This window comes from Dromiciops gliroides, chromosome 1, assembly GCF_019393635.1.
Source record: "Dromiciops gliroides isolate mDroGli1 chromosome 1, mDroGli1.pri, whole genome shotgun sequence".
In the NCBI taxonomy this organism is placed as follows: domain Eukaryota; kingdom Metazoa; phylum Chordata; class Mammalia; order Microbiotheria; family Microbiotheriidae; genus Dromiciops; species Dromiciops gliroides.
In genome coordinates, this window is record NC_057861.1 from 315,753,223 (window position 1) to 315,769,914 (window position 16,692).

At 40.1% G+C, this 16,692-nt stretch overlaps 1 protein-coding gene across 1 annotated transcript in view; it reads left to right on the forward strand.

Moving 5' to 3' along the window:
* The first annotated feature begins 2,850 nt into the window (after positions 1-2,850).
* Positions 2,851-16,692, forward strand: part of DYM (dymeclin) — a 613,994-nt gene continuing 600,152 nt past the window's right edge. The window contains 1 exon segment of the mRNA XM_043964852.1: positions 2,851-3,165. The gene's annotated coding sequence lies outside the window, so the exon portion shown is untranslated.

Sequence of the window (16,692 nt, forward strand, 5' to 3'; positions counted from 1 at the left end):
GATGGGGCAAAATCCTGAAGTATGCCAAGCTTGTTTTGAAGATATACATCTTTTTCTTTTTCTTTATTTCTTCATTAATTTTTGGTGAGACAATTGGGGTTAAGTGACTTGCCCAGGGTCACACAGCTAGTAAGTGCCAAATGTCTGAGGCCCGATTTGAACTCAGGTCCTCCTGAATCCAGGGCTGGTGCTCTAACCATTGTGCCACCTAGCTGCCCCTGACACATCTTTTTAGACAACTTCTCAGGAAGGCAGTCTGCTTCCTAATTCTGCATACTGCTATAACCATACTTCAAGGTCTTCATTTTAGGGATCCTACCCCATCCCAACTCCAGGGTCTTCTGTCCCAATTATTCAGGGCCCTACTGGATAACTAACTAGATTATTTTATTAAGTAATTAGAGCTGTTATGGTTGATCATAGCTTCATGTATTACACCTCCTCAGTACCCCCTCCCTGCTCATTCCATCTCTCTTTCCCTCTGATTAGAAAGGGTGGGTAGTTCCCATCCAAGAATTTCTCCTAGATCCTCTATTTAAGATGAGCCACCTCATCATTTCCTATCTGGCAGCAAGATTTTATCAGGCTCCCATGTCAAATACCTTCCCTCTCCCTCCTCACCCCAGCTTTTCACTTTTTTATGTGTTAACTTCCCCTCTGCTAGATTGTGAGTTCCTTGAGGGCAGGGACCATCCTTTGCCTTTCTTTGTATCCCCAGCATTTAGCACAATGCCTGTCACATAGTAGGAGCCTAATAAATGTTTACTGATGGATGGATTGACATGTTACTTTTAGGGAATACAGTTGCATATTGACTAGGGCTTTAAATGCTTTAAGCCAAAGGAATGGCTAATAGGAATTTCAGCCATAGCATATGGGAAGTGAAAGCTTGGGGAATGCATGAGATTCTTAGGTTATCTTCAAATTGTACTCAGCAGGTAATTCTTTATTTTAGTTCCAGCTTTGGCAGGAGCTTCCTGTGTGACCTTGGGTACTCTGGTCCTCATTTGGACTAGATGATCTTTAAACTTCCTTCCAGTGTGCTATGAGTCTTTGAGTCCATTGGAAAGAATAGGATCATAGGGTAGAGAGTTGTTACAGACTTTAGGGATCATCTAGTCCAGGGATTCTTCAACCTTTTCCACTCTCAGCCCATTTGCCTGAGAAATTTTTATGTGACCCTGGATATATAGGTATATAAAATAGATATACATAACCTTTTACTGTTGACAAATTTTTTGTGACTCCCACATTCAGTGACTTGATTCCATATGGGGTTGTGACCCACATTTTAAGACGTTTTGATCTAGTCCAATCCCCTCATTGTACAGATGAAACTAAGTGAACCCCAATAACAATTCTCACTAGCAGAGTTGAGATCCCAAATCATGTTCTACCAATCCAGTAGACTTTGTTTGGTTCCAGAAGACACAACTAGAAACAATATATGGAATTTAAAAGGAGGAGGCAGATTCCAATTCAATATAAGCAAGAACTAAGACAAATTACACTTATCAACATTGGAATGGACTTGCTCGCCAGGTCAATGAAAGTATTCAGGTAGAGAATGTATGACCATCTTAGAAATCACATACACATAATTCCTACATAGGGTGGTAGGATGGATTTTCCAATTATATCTCAAATTTCCTGATTCGATGTCAGTGCAGAACCTCCAAAGAAAGCAGCAAGCAAACAAGGAGGAATTATAGTCAAGAAGTAGTTGGAAAGAGTGCTGAATTTGGAGTCAGCCATGAGTTCAAAACTCTGATTTGCTCTTTGGAGAGTTTGGAAAATGATAATAATGATGCTTTAACTTTATATAGTACTTTAAGATTTGCAAGCACTTTACATAGATGATCTTATTTGATTCTCACAATAATTTTATGAAGTACCTATGAAGTACTACTACCTTCATTCCATAGATGAGGAAACAGGCTAGGAAAGTGTGACCCATGCCAAACAACAATTAGTAGTCTGAGTGGAATTAAATTTTTTAAAAATTTTCTAGCAGCTAGGTGGCGCAGTGGATAGAGCACTGGCCCTGGAGTCAGGAGGACCTGAGTTCAAAGCCAGCCTCAGACACTTAACACTTATTAGCTGTGTGACCTTGAGCAGGTCACTTAACCCCAATTGCCTCACGAAAAAAAAAATATCTAGCATTTATTTTTCTTCTGTCTATTCCAAAGAGAAAACTGTCTCCGGTAAAGCACAACAAATTCCCATAATATGTGTGATTCATCTGCACATTATATCCATCACCTGCCTATCACAAAGTGGCTAGCATTCCTCATCATTGTGTTAAATCCAAACCTTCCTGTCCCCCCAGATCCAGCACTGTCTCCACTATACCGATGTCTCTTGGCTAAGAAAATTACTTAGCCTCTCTGGGTTTCGTTTTCTTCAACTGTCAATCGAGGAACTGGTGCCAGCCGTCTTCTAAGGGGCTTTACACCCAGGGGTGCAGGGAAGCCAGCTCCGACCGGCCCCAACACACCGTAAAGTTTCCAGGGTGCATTCATCCTATGGAAGTCGGCAAACGCTACAAATCAGGGGTTAATTGACTGCTTTGTTGACTGTCCAGGCTTAAAAAAGGGATAGAAAAAATGTCAGTAATGCAGATGAAATTGAAAAGTGTGTGGTGGGTACGCTTCCCCGCCCAGAACCGGACGATAAACATTTACCAGCACGCAGCCGCCATCTGTGATCCTGGGATCCCATGACAGGTGCCGCGCACACGTGGAAGTCTCCCCAAGCGGACTCCATTTCCCAGCATCCTCCAGGACACAGAAAGGGGAGCCCGGCGCCTCCCACGTGACTCTACAAGCCGTGACTCCACTAGGACCGCCTCCCCGCGCCTCCCCGGCAGTTTGTCCGCGTCGCCACCTCCCTCCGCTTGTCCCGCCCCCTTCCCCTCGGAGAACCCAAGACACAGAGAGAGAGAGAGAGAGACAGAGAGAGAGAGAGACAGAGAGACAGAGAGACAGGACGGGCGGACGCAGGCGAGCGGGCGGGCTGTGAGAAGGTGCCGGGCGACGTGGAAAGATGGAGGACTGAGCAGGCGCGCGCTTCTTCGGGCCGGCGGCGGCAGCGGCGGCGGCGGCCTCTCTGCCCCAACTACCTTCCGGAGCCCGCGGCGCGGGAGCCGGGATTCACCCGAGTCAGGTGAGGAGGGAGGGCGGCGGCGGAGCTGTCCCTGCCCGCGGACCCCCTGCCGGGACCCGGGGACTTGTCAGACCCCCGGGTGTGTGTGTGTGTGAGCCCGGGGAACCTCCGCGGAGCTGTGGCGGACGGGGGTGGGGTGAAGGAAAACCGACCCAGGGTCCCGAGGAGGCAGAGGTGTGTGTGTGTGTGTGTGTGTGTGTGTGTGTGTGTGTGTGTGTGTGTGTGTGTGTGTGTGTGTTGGGGGGGGGTGTCCCGAGGAGGCAGATGTGGAGGGCAGGGTCCCTGAGTAAGACAGATGTAGAGGGCAGGGTCTCGAGGAGGCAGATGTGGAGGGAGGGTCCCGAGGAGGCAGATGTGGAGGGGGAGGGTCCCTGAGTAGGGGAGATGTAGAGGGAGGGAGGTCCTCATTGTGGAGGGAGGGAGGGAGGGGATTGAAGATGGAGTGATAGAGATGGGACTGGATGGACGGAAAGGACAGGAATTTGGCTTCAGGGGTCACGGGTGGGGAGAGCTGTAAGGGGGAAGTAGGGTAGGGAGCTGATTTAGTGGTTTAGGCACAGTGATAAGTGGGTGCATAGGAATGGTTTGGAGGATACCCCGGATGGGGCATCAAATAGGGGAGTGGGAGACTGAAGGAGGAAAGTTATGGGAGAAGGGTGGTTGCTGTTACTGACGTGAGTAGGAAGGTGGTGACCGGCGTTTATAAGGCATTGGTGACAACACGAGAGTGAGGAGTGGAGCATTGAGGGCTGATTGAAGGGTGATGAAAGAAGGTTGTGAAGCGCAAGAGAATTCGATCGTTGAGAAGAGTGGGGCTCATGAGAGAAAAGAAGGGACAGCCTTTTGGAATTGAAGTTGACTGAAGATGTAGATGGAGAAAATAATTGGTATGGATCGTATTAAGGAAAAAAATGAGGTAGTTACTAGAGGTATGGGAAAGATATATGTGTCAAATGGAATTGACGGAAACTAAAACAGTAATACAAGTACAAGAGATTGTGAGAATTGGCGAGACTATGTGGCAGCTGATTGAGATGCAGAGAGTTCATCTAGTTGGACTGGGGCAACCTTAGAGAACAGAAAAGAAATTACGAGCTGTATTAAAAATAGATGTATTTAAGTTGGGTAAAAGACATCTTAGAATGTGCAATCCACTGAGTGTTAGACAAGTAGTATAAATTCTCTTGTTCAACAAAAAGAAAAAAAGATTTCATTGAATTATTTCCTGGTCCTTCTGGTTGGTCCTCATTGTTTGATTTACTTTGTTTACATAGACTTATACTTCTGTAATATAAGGGCAAGAACTTTGGATCACTTTTTAGTAGTCTTAAGTTTTAAGGAAAAGCACTGGAATGAAAGAAAACTGCCACAGATAGTGATGTAATATAGTACCTTAAATAGTTGGGCACTTTTCCTATCTTAGAGATAATGGTTAGCAGGCTAATTGCATATGTTGTTTAATGTTCATTTCTCCACAGTTGTGTCTAAAGATAAATATTGTGGATGATTTCTTTCTCTGTTGTTTTGTAATGAAAGTATCATTGTTTAATTTGAATAACAGATAATGGGAATTGCCTATGCTAGTAAAGACAATTTCATTTTGCCATACATTTTATAGGAAAAGAATGAGGAAAACTCTTGAATTTACAAATTTTGAATGTATACAGCATTGCTGCATATGATATATTCTTGAAATTATATAACTGATTCCTCGTGACAGAATGTTTGACACATGTGGCCTGTCTCCTGTCTGGAACATGACATTGCAAGATAGATGACCACTTGGGAAATATGATAGCCCCTATACTAGAGATGAGATAGGAATGATAAGATAACTTGTACAGTTAAAGTAGGAATACACTTTCAAGATGGATGAGATAAGAGACATCAGCCCCAAGTTATTCTTAACTTCTTCACGTCTCCTTACCTGACCTGAGTTAGCACAGCTGGGGATTACTTTGGTCCTGAGAAGCCAAGTAGAAAGATGGCCACCAGCTTCTCTTTGCTTATTTGGCAGGGAGAGGTTTCACTGACTCCTAAAGGTGAAAAGATCATCCAGTTCAGTGCTCTGCTGCCTGATAGGACCAGACTTTCTACTAGTGTCACTCTTAAAAATCTCCAGGCACTTAGTTCCATAGTTTCAGTAGTCTATTTCAGTGTTTCTTTTTTTTTTTTCAGGGAAATGCTCCTCTTTTGATCACAAAGTTTTTTCCTTGAGTTTTGTCTGAATGTTTGCTGCTTCTAATTCTTCCTTTAAAATGTCTTTCACCTCTGTTCTTTCCTCTTTATTCTCTCTGTATAGTGCAGGGGAGGTATCATTACCACAGTTTCTTCCTCTACCACACCATCTTAAGTAGAACTAATCTTAAGTAGAGGCTAATCTTCCTAAAACAGTGGTTTCATTACATTGCTATCTTGAGGCCAGTGGAGTCAAGAGAAGTGTCAAAATTCCAATGTGGCTTTCAAGGATCTTTATGATTTGGCCTCTCCTTTCCTACCTTATCTCCTCCTTAGCTGCTTTTCAATGTAAGTTTTCTGTATGAGCCAGATGCTTTTCATAGCCCTTCTAACCCATCATCCTCATTTGATAATCTTAAGATTTTTCTCATGGTCTTCTTTTCTTTTAGGAAAGCTGTAAGTATGAATTCTGGCACCTTGGGTAGGCATAGGTTGGTTAGGGGAGGAGGCTTTAGGAAGTGACTTTGGAGAGATGTCACATGGGCACTGCTGGAAGAAGGAGCAGGAAGGACCTGGACTGGGGAAGAGCTCCTGAAGAGTTCTGGAAGGCCTTGGCATCCCAACTCTAGTACACCATAGCCTTTACTTACATTGTAATATGGTTGGATTTTTTGGTGAACCATTCACCTTAATTTTTGTAGCCACTTATGTTAGGGTATAGTCACGTCAGGGAAATGGTGACTTGTCAAATCAATTTTGTACCCACCAGTACAAAACCCATCCTGTTCCACTCTTACCTTCCCCCCCCCCCCCCCCAAAGAAGGACATTGAAATGGGAGTGGCTGCAGGTAGGAGATAAAGTTGTGAGTAAAAGTGCAGAGGTGATTGTCATCCTTGATGCTAGGATGAATAGAGAATGTGAGACCACTGGGGCAATGAGGTGTCATGACCTGAGAGAGTTGAGCCATTGTTGGTGGTAGTGGCTGAGAGGATGTGGATTCCAGGAACCATGGCATAAGACTGGGAGAAGGCCATCAGGCATGGGGACCACATGAAGATTGCCTGGAGAGGAGCTGTGTTCTTCTAAATTTTGGCACTCTGGGATAATGCTCTAGTTGTTTTGGCAAATAGTAGGCACTTAATAACTGCTTATTACCTTCCCTCCTTCCTTGTCTCTTAATATTGTTCTTCCCCCTTCCAAAATTAGCCATTATTTCCATTTTTTTTAACTAGCCATTATTTCAAAAGGCAACTTATTTCCTATTTTCCCCCATAATATCATTAGACTGTTCCAGGCCATAGTGAACAACCCACTCTCTGAACTTGTTGGAATTCCTTTTTTGACTTTTATTTATATGGGATGTTCCAAAACTCTCAATGAAATTTTTAGCATTACTTATTAAGCTTTATTTAGCTTATTTAGAAATAATACATATTATTTATAAGCTTATTTAAGCTTTAATAAATAAAACTTAAAATTTCACCCCTACCCCCCACTTAGTGCTGTGCAAATAGGAGCCACTGAATGATGTCTTGTTGAGTGAATAAATGAATCCCAATATCATGGTTGTTTCCCTAAATCCTTCCTACTCATCTTCCCTGCCCCAAAGACTTTTTCTGTTGAATCATATTTATCTCCAATCCTAAACCCCCCCCCCCAAAACCCACCCTTCCATGAATTGCTGTAGGATATCATTCACCTTTTGTTTGTTTGTTTTGGTTTTTTTTTAGTGAGGCAATTGGGGTTAAGTGACTTGCTCAGGGTGACACAGCTAGTAAGTGTTAAGTGTCTGAGGCCAGATTTGAACTCAGGTCCTCCTGACTCCAGGGCGGGTGCTTCATTCACCTTTTGATAGACAACTTATTTAATTTGCCAGGGTCATCTTGAATTCTATTCCTGTCTCCTAAGATGTTAATAACCTGTCCCAATTTGGTGCTTCTTACATACTTGAAAGTATGCTCAATTCCATCCTCTAGGTGAAAGAAGAATGAATGGGGGGGGACACCTCTCAATATGTGTACCCCTACTTGACACTGAAGCATTAGTCATCACTATTTGGATATGATTTTTTACTTATTGTCTGGATTGTGAGATCCAGTTTATGTGTCACTCATTTGTGGATTACAAGTATCATGTCAGTCAAAAGAACAAATCTTACTATACTTTTGTATGATATGTTCGCAAATTGGATTATTTTAGTACCTTTATAATTGTTGACTTTAAATTGATTTATAACTCCAGGAATTACCATCATTCCCCTTTAAAATGATTAAAAAATTGACCTTCTTCTAGTCTCCAGCCACCCTTGATTCTTGAATTGTCATCAGAGTCATCTCTAGAATATAGTGAATTGGGCTAATTACCTTAGATGCTGAACAGTGAAATTTTCCCCAGCTGTTGATAGTTGGTCTATGAATCAAGAGGTAATGGGTGAGGAAAATAAGAAATCATATTCTTACATATGATCAGTCTATGAACCCAGTATCATCACACAGGCAACTGCAGATGGGACTGTTCTTCCCAACTTCCATGTAAATGTCAGAGGCTGTACTTTTAGGACTTCTTTTTATTTTATTGATGCCCTTTATCATTTTAATTTTCACTTGGAGAAAAATTGTTAGTAAGAAGTATAGAGGGGAGAACAGCCCACAGTGTCATTTGTGTAGGAAATAAGCTTGCTGCAGTGACATCCCAGTTCAACAACATATCTTTTATATCTTTTTCTTATATGTCTTTGATTGAATGGAATTGAATAATTGTGTGCCCTTCAAATCTTTACCTGATTGGCTAAAATGATTGAAGAGGATGGTAGAAAAATTGGGACACTAATTCATTGTTGGTAGAATTGCGAATTGATCCAACCATTTTGGAGAGCAATCTGGAATTATACCAAAGGAGTTATTAAATTGCCTATACCCTTTGACCCAGTAATACCACTACTAGGTCTATTACCAAAGATGATTAGGGAAAAAGGAAAAGAACCTATAAGTTCTAAAATGTTTCTTTGTGGTGGCAAAGAACTGTACATTGCAGGGATACCCATTAATTGGGAAATGGCTGAACAAGTTGTGGTATATGATTGCGATGGAATATTACTATGCTATAAGAAATGATGAGCTCAGTAATTTTAGAAAAACATGGAAAGACTTGTACAAAATAATGAAGAGCAAAATGAACAGAACCAAGAAAATGCTGTATACAGTAACAGCAATTTTGTTTTAAGAATACATTTGAGTAATGTCATTTTGACTATTAAAAATACCCAAATTAAACATAAATGACCTATGAAGGAAGATGCTTTCTGCATCTAGAGAAAGAACTGATTACTAGGAGTATGTATAGAATAATTTTACATACATGACTATTTGTGTCTAATGGTAGCCATCTTTAGAATGGGGGGAAGGGAAGAAAAAAAAAGAAAAAAGAAATTGACAGAATAACTTTATTATATATTTTAAATGAATAGCAAGTTGTAAATAATAGATTTGCATTTTCACATGCAGTCATCTTTTTATTATACTATGTCATGGAAATGTTTGTTTTAACTTTAAAAATATCATATAGGAGCAGCTAGGTGGCGCAGTGAATAAAGTACCAGCCCTGGATTGAGGAGGGTCTGAGTTCAAATTCGACCCCAGACACTTGACACTTACTAGCTGTGTGACTTTGGACAAGTCATTTAACCCTCATTGTCCTGTTCCCCCCCCCCCCAAATCATACCTAGAAACAGAAATCTATAACTAAATCTATATCCATACATCTACATTATATCTCTATCATAGATCTATAACAAAATATATAATCCAATGTTTTAAAAAAAATATGTATTAACAAATTATTAACAAAAATGGTCTGTTTGATTTTGACTTTTGACCACCTCCCTTTCCTGAGTACTCTTTTTTCCCTTAGCTTCTATACTTCTCTTTCCTAGTTCTTCATTTGTCCAGCTGACTGCCCCTTTTACTTTTTCCTTAAAATGTTTTTTGATGTCTTTTTTCCTTGTATCATTTCATTTCCTGCCCCCTCTACTGATTGGTTTTTCTTATTTGACTAAGTAAAACCATTTATTAGAGATCATATCTAGATGAGATATAGATATAGATATTGATATATTATTTGATTCTAATAGGGGGCAGCTAGGTGGCATAGTAGATAGAGCACTGTCCCTGAAGTTGAAAGGACTTGAGTTCAAATCTCATCTCACACACTTACTAGCTGTGTGACCCTGGGCATGTCACTTAACTCCAATTGCCTTAAACATCCAGGGCCATCTCCACTAGTCCTGCTATATATATATCTTGCCACTGGACCCAGATGGTTCTGGAGGAGAGAGGGAGGCTGGTGAATTTGCACAGCCCTCCCTCACTTAAATACAATTCACTGCAAATCACAACCCAGTGTCATGGTCTCCTTGGAGAGTGAAGGGCAAACAACAACAGAAACAAGGATCCTAATAGCCCCCTGCTTTTCCCAATTGCACAGTTTGATTTCATTTTAGTGCTTTCTTTTTTTGGGGGGGGGTATTGTACTGATTACATAATTTTTTTTTTTTTTTGGTGGGGCAATGAGGGTTAAGTGACTTGCCCAAAGTCACACAGCTAGTATGTGTCAAGTGTCTGAGGCTAGATTTGAACTCAGGTACTCCTGAATCCAGGGCAGGTGCTTTATCTACTGTGCTACCTAGCTGCCCCCTGATTACATCTTTTTAGACTTTTACTGTAGCATCTTCAGTCTCCTGCCCCTTTACTATGGATGTCCTCTTAAGCCTCAGCTAAAAATAACCAGTGAAAAGGCACAGTCTGACAATGAAGTCACTGTCACTGCATGTTTCAGTATGTGGAGAAACTTAAAGTATAAGAAGAAAGGTAGGAAAGAACCAAATTGTGAAGGGCTTTAAATGCCAAACAGAAGATTTTATATTTGATCCTGGAAGTAATAAGGAGTCTCCAGAGTGTGAGTGTGTGAGGGGGAGGATGACCTTAGCTTTAGAAAATTCATTTTTGGGGCAGCTAGGTGGTGCAGTGGATAGAGTACCAGCCCTGGATTCAGGAGGACCTGAGTTCAAATCCAACCTCAGACACTTGACACTTACTAGCTGTGTGACCCTGGGCAAGGCACTTAACCCCAACTGCCTCACCAAAAAAAAAGGAGAAAAGAAAAGAAAATTCATTTTTGTCAGCTGAGTGGAGAATGGACTGGAGTGGGGAGAGACTTGAGGCAGGGAGAATCAAGCAGAGGCTATTGCAGTAGTCTTAGGCATGAAGGCCTGCAGCAGAATGGCAGCTATATGAATGGAGAGGAGGGCATTTATAAAATAAATTTTGTGAAAGCTGAAACAATAAGATTTGACAACAGATGGCATATGTAGGGTGAGTGTGACTAAGGAGTAAAGGATTTTAGTGAAGTTATGTATCTTTGTGACTGAGAGGATGGTGGTGACCTTGACAGTACTAGGAAGATTGGGAAGGGGGGAGGGTTTAGGGGAAAGAGGCAGAATTCTGTTTTAGGTTTGTTGAGTTTGAGCTGCCTTTGGGTCATTAGTTCAAGATGTGCAAAAGGCAGTTGATGGGTAATTCCAGTCTGGAGCTCAGAAGAGAGATTAGAGCAACTCTATGCATGGGAATTCTGAGTTTCTCTGTGTCCACTTTTAGCTTCTATCCCCCAAATCAGCTCTACATCATCTGCTGTCTGTTATATGTTTCTTTATGGATATCCTAGTGGCATTTCACCCTCAAAATGTCTAATACAGGACTGATTATCTTTCCTTCCAAATCAACCCTTCCTGAAAACTTACCTAATTCTGTTACTGGTACCATCCTCTTTGTAGTCATTTAAATTTGAAACCTCCCTGTTATCACTGTACTTGATGTCAGGAGAGGGACCTGGGTTGTTTGTCAATTTATTAGCTGTGTGCCTCTAGGCAAATCACTTAACTTTTCTGATCCCGTTTCCTCGTCTCTAAAATAGGAGTAATAATGCCTGTGATAGCATGCCACACAGGTTTAAGATCCAGTAATTTATATCTCACATAAAAGAGGCAAGAAAAAGTTTTTACAGTGGAAGGGAAAGATGGGGGAGGTAAGGGGGAGTGAGTGAACCTTACTCATCAGAATTGGCTCAGAGAGGGAATAACATACACACTCAATTGGGTATAGAAATCTATCTTACCCTGCAGGAAAGTAGGAGGGAAAAGAGGAAAAGAGAAAGGGAGGGAGTGATAGAAGGAAAGGGTAGATTGGGAGAGGGGGTAGTTAGAAGCAAAACACTTTTGAGGAGGGACAGGGTGAAAGGAGAGAGAATAGAATAAATGGTGGGGGGGAGGAGGGATAGGATAGAGAGAAATACCGTTAGCAATAGTAACTGTGAAAAAAATTAGAAGCAAATTTCTCTGATAAAGACCTCATTTCTCAAACATAGAGAACTGAATTGAATTTATAAAAATAAGAGCCATTCCCCAATTGATAAATAATCAAAAGATATGAACAGTTTTCAGATGAGGCAATCAAAGCCAGCTATAGCTATATGAAAAAATGCTCTAACTCACTATTGATTGGAGAGATGCAAATCAAAACAATTCTGGGGTACTACCTCATACCTTTTGGATTGGCTAATAGAACAGAAGAGGAAAATGACAAATATTGTGGGGGATGTGGGAAAAATAAGACACTAATGCATTGTTGGTGGAGTTGTGAACTAATTCAGCCATTCTGTAGAGCAATTTGGAACTATGCCCATACCCTTTGACCTAGCAATTTGGAACTATACCCATACCCTTTGACCTAGCAATCCCACTACTAGGTCTGTATCCAAGGGAGATAAAAAACAAAAAGAAAAAGGACCTATATGTACAAAAATATTTATAGCAGCTCTTTTCTGGTAGCAAAGAATTGGAAATTTGAGGGGATGCCCATCAGTTGGGGAATGGCTGAACAAATTGTGGTATGTGATTATGATGGAATACTATTGTGCTTTAAGAAATGATGAGCGGGGCAGCTAGATGGCACAGTGGATAGAGCACCGGCCCTGGAGTCAGGAGTACCTGAGTTCAAATCCGGCCTCAGACACTTAACACTTACTAGCTGTGTGACCCTGGGCAAGTCACTTAACCCCAATTGCCTCACTAAAAAAAAAAAAAAGAAAAAAAAAAGAAATGATGAGCAAGGATGCTCTCAGAAAAACTTGGAAAGACTTGTATGAGCTGATGCGAAGTGAAATGTACTGTATACGAAGTAACAGCAATATTGTAAGATGATCAGCTGTGAATGACTTAGGTATTCTCAGCAAAATAAAGATCCAAGAGAACCCAGAAGGACTTATGATGAAGAATGTAATCCATCCCCAGAGAAAGAACCGATGGTGTCTGAATATAAACTGAAGCATGCTCCCCCCCCCCCCCCCCGCCAGTTTCTTTACTTTTCTTGAGGTTTTTTTTTTGGGGGGGGTGTCCTGTGTTTTCTTTCACATAACTAATACGGAAATGTTTTGCATGATTACACATGTATAATCTATATCAAATTGATTGCCTTCTTAATGGGGAGGGAGGAAGGGAGAGAATTTGGAACTCAACTTTAAAAAAATGAATGATTAAAATTTGTTTTCATGTGTAATTGGGGAAAAATGAAATGCTAAATAAAATTTTAAAATACCTTAAAAATAAATAAAATGGAAAAAAGATCCAATAATTTTATATAAAGTACTTTTTAAAGATTAACACATTAAACAGATTTATTATTGTTGCTGTTGTTTTACTTATGATCTTCATCTAGTCTTTCTCATCTCCCATATATAGTCATTGTTCAAGTCTTATTGTTCTACCTCCACAACATTTCTCATAGCCATCATCTTCTCTCCAGTCTTTGCCAGTATACTTATACAGTTCCTCATCTCCTCTCATCTGGGACTATTGTAATGGTCTTCTAATTGGTCTCCCTGCCTTAAGTCTTTCCCCTCTTCAATCCATTCTACACATAATTCATGCAGTGCAAATACTGATTATATTACAGGTCTGATTATATCATTTGTGTTAGTGTCCTGGGTGCATCAGTTCACCAGTGCCTAGCATAATTCTGGTATACGGTAGGTGCTTAATAAATGCTGCTGATTAAGTCATTCTCAGCTCTTCATTTTCCCTCAAACCCCCCCACCCCACCTCTTCAGTATCTAGTTACCTGTGAGATTGCAACCAATAGCATGTCCTTGAGGGCAGGACACTTAGTTTTTGTATTTGTGCTTGTATCTCCAATATCTAGCATAAGCCCTTACGAATAGTAGGCATAGGATAGATGTTTGGAAAATTGCATTGAATTGCTTCCTTAGAATGGGAAAGTTTAGGGCAGAAGTTCAGAGAATACAAAAAATAAGAGGCATTATGTGAGCAGAGGTAAGAGGGGAAATGAATCTGGTATATTTGTGTGATAGGAAGTAGTAGTAGTTGTTGATTTGTTTCATTTGTGTCCAATTCTCTGTGACTCCATTTGGGGTTTTCTTGGCAGAGATACTGGAGTGGTTTACTATTAACTTCTCCAGTTCATTTTACAGATACGGAACTGAGGCAAACAGGGTTAAGTGATTTGCCTAGGATCACACAGCTAGTAAATGTCTGAGGTCACATTTGAACTCAGTTCCTCCTGAATCCAGGACTGGTGCTCTATCCACTGCAACACTTAGCTGCCCTGATAGTAAGTAGACCAGTTGTTTAGTTTGAAGTGGTTGGAGGATGATAGTGGGAGGTAGGTTGGAAAGGTCAGGTTGTTGTGGGCCTTGAATAAAGAATTTGGGTTTTATTTTATAAGGCAAAGAGCCATTGAAGGTTTTTGAAGAGGAGGGGGAAGTGTTGGAGGGGCTGTTTAAGGAAGATCAACCATATAGTAGTGCCCAGATATGAAAGATTATAGGCCAGAAATGCTATTAGAAGACCATTGCGGTAATCCAGGTATGAGACAAGGGATTGGAATAGGATAGTAGTAGTGGGAATTAATAGAACAAGTAACTTCAAGAGAGTTTGCAGGATGAATCAGATCACTGGGCTTGGTGATTGTCTTTGGGAGCAATAAAGATGGAAGGAATGGTTAAGGATAATTCTAGCATTTCAAGCCAAGATGACTGAGAAAATGATGGTACTATTGCTACAAACAGAGATGCCTTGACAGTGTTTTGTTTGTTGTTTGGGGAAGAAGATTTTGGGTAAGGTTTTAGAGGTGTTGATTTTGAAGTGAGGTAACAATTCAGTAGCAAGTTGAAGACATTTCTGACAAGACCTGGGGAGAGAGACACGGGCTGGAGATAAAGTTCTTTAATATAGATGTGATTGTAGAGGCCATGATGAGAGTAGAGCTCCTTGGAAGACCAACCTTTTATTGAATTTATCCTACCTTTTATTGAATTTTGACTCCTTAGCAGGATCATCTTATAGGGAGGCTTCTGTATAATTCATTTATGAGCTATAAAAAAGTTCAGGAAAATGGAAATTAAAATGGGTTTCAAATGTAGGCTTTCAGGGTGAATTCTTCATTTGTAGTCTCTAACAGTGGTTGAAAATGCTTTTTAGATGCCACTATATGAAGTAAAATGCAAGTAGATAAGCCAAAATTTACAAATAAAGACAAGACTGAAATGTCCTTCATGTGCATACAAATCAATTTCTGGCTTTGTGTGGGAGATGTTCAAGTTCAGTGCTTTATGGAAGGTAGACTACAAAAGTGGAATTAACATTTCCATTTCAGCATAACAAAGTCCCCAAATTTTCTTGAAGGATTCTCTTGAAAGTTGAGAGATCCTATCAACCTGATATAGGCACATGATGAAGTCAAACTTCTTACATATTTTATTGGACTAATTTTAATGCAGTTTAAGTTGAACCTTACAGAAAAAGGAATGGATCAGTAAAAATCACTCTAACATTGCTGTACTTTTGACTTTAAACTATGGAATAATAATTTTATAATATATCCTGTAAAAATAAATAAATACATCATTGGTGACTTCATTCTTTAATCCATTTTATATTCTTTTCTTGATCTATTTTATGTTGCTGTTCAGTTGATGTTTCAGAGTGGTGCTGAACTGAACGTTATTTCCATTCCATATTTCCTCTGTGGTATACTCTTGTAGTTAGGAAAGTGAAACTTAAATGTTTGACCAGCAGGATCTGTTAAAGTTGATTCTTAGTGCTGCTGTTCATTGAAGCATCAGGGTTGTTCTAGAGGAAAAAAATCAATGAACTGGAAGTCTGTATGCACTTGCCTACACTCTTGAGGATATGCTGCATTCAAACTGATGGCTTTTTATGTTCACTGAACTCATGGAAAAGGTAAAAGAGTGACCTACTTAACTCTTAGAGAACAAATTACCCAGATTCTCACATTTTGCTAACCTGGTCTTAGTTGTATTTTTGAGGCACAGAGAGGGTGAATAATAGGTTGGTCCATGGCAGAGCCAGGAATTAAACTTGGATCTCTTGACAGAGTCCTGCTAATCTTCTAACAAAATAATACTTTCAACTAATAAAATTTAATGAACATTTTTTTCATCTATATGTTTAGCAGATGAACTATAGTAATTCTGGCTTTTTAAGTGTTTGTTTAGCAGGGCTACTGATTTCTTCATGAGATTGACAAGAGTGTTAAAAACCTGTTAATCGGGGCCAGCTAGGTGGCGCAGTGGATAGAGCACCAGCCCTGGAGTCAGGAGGACCTGAGTTCAAATATGACCTCAGACACTTAACACTTACTAGCTGTGTGACCCTGGGTAAGTCACTTAACCCCAATTGCCTCACAAAAACAAACAAACAAACAAACCTGTTAATCAGGTGTTTTTTTTTTTTAATGTTTGGCTAAAGCTTTTTCAATGGTATTAAAATTTGGGGATCAATAAACTATCCATTTATAAGATTTTGTAAAAATGAAATATTGTATTCAAATATATAAAGGGCAGAAGTTGCTATGTTCCTCCAATTTGGGGAAGAATGTAAAAAGGGACTTTTTTTTTTGTAAATAATGGAACATGTTACCCCCTGATGGTGAGATGAGAGACTTAGAGTCCAAAATGAAATATATACATATACATATTTATGCATATATGTATGTATAGATTTTATGTTCAACTCTAGAGTTAGATATTTATGTATATGTGTGTGTATACATAAACACACACACACACACACACACACATATATGTTTCATTATGAACTCTGAGTCTCTCACCTCACTATCAGGAGATAGGTAGCACATTTCTCATTCATTCTCTGCAATTATGGTTGGTTCTTTCCAGAGTTTCTGAGTTTTTCAAAGCTGTGTGTCTATTACCTTTGCTCTTTAATTACGTAAGTTTCACTAAATAAATTATAAATA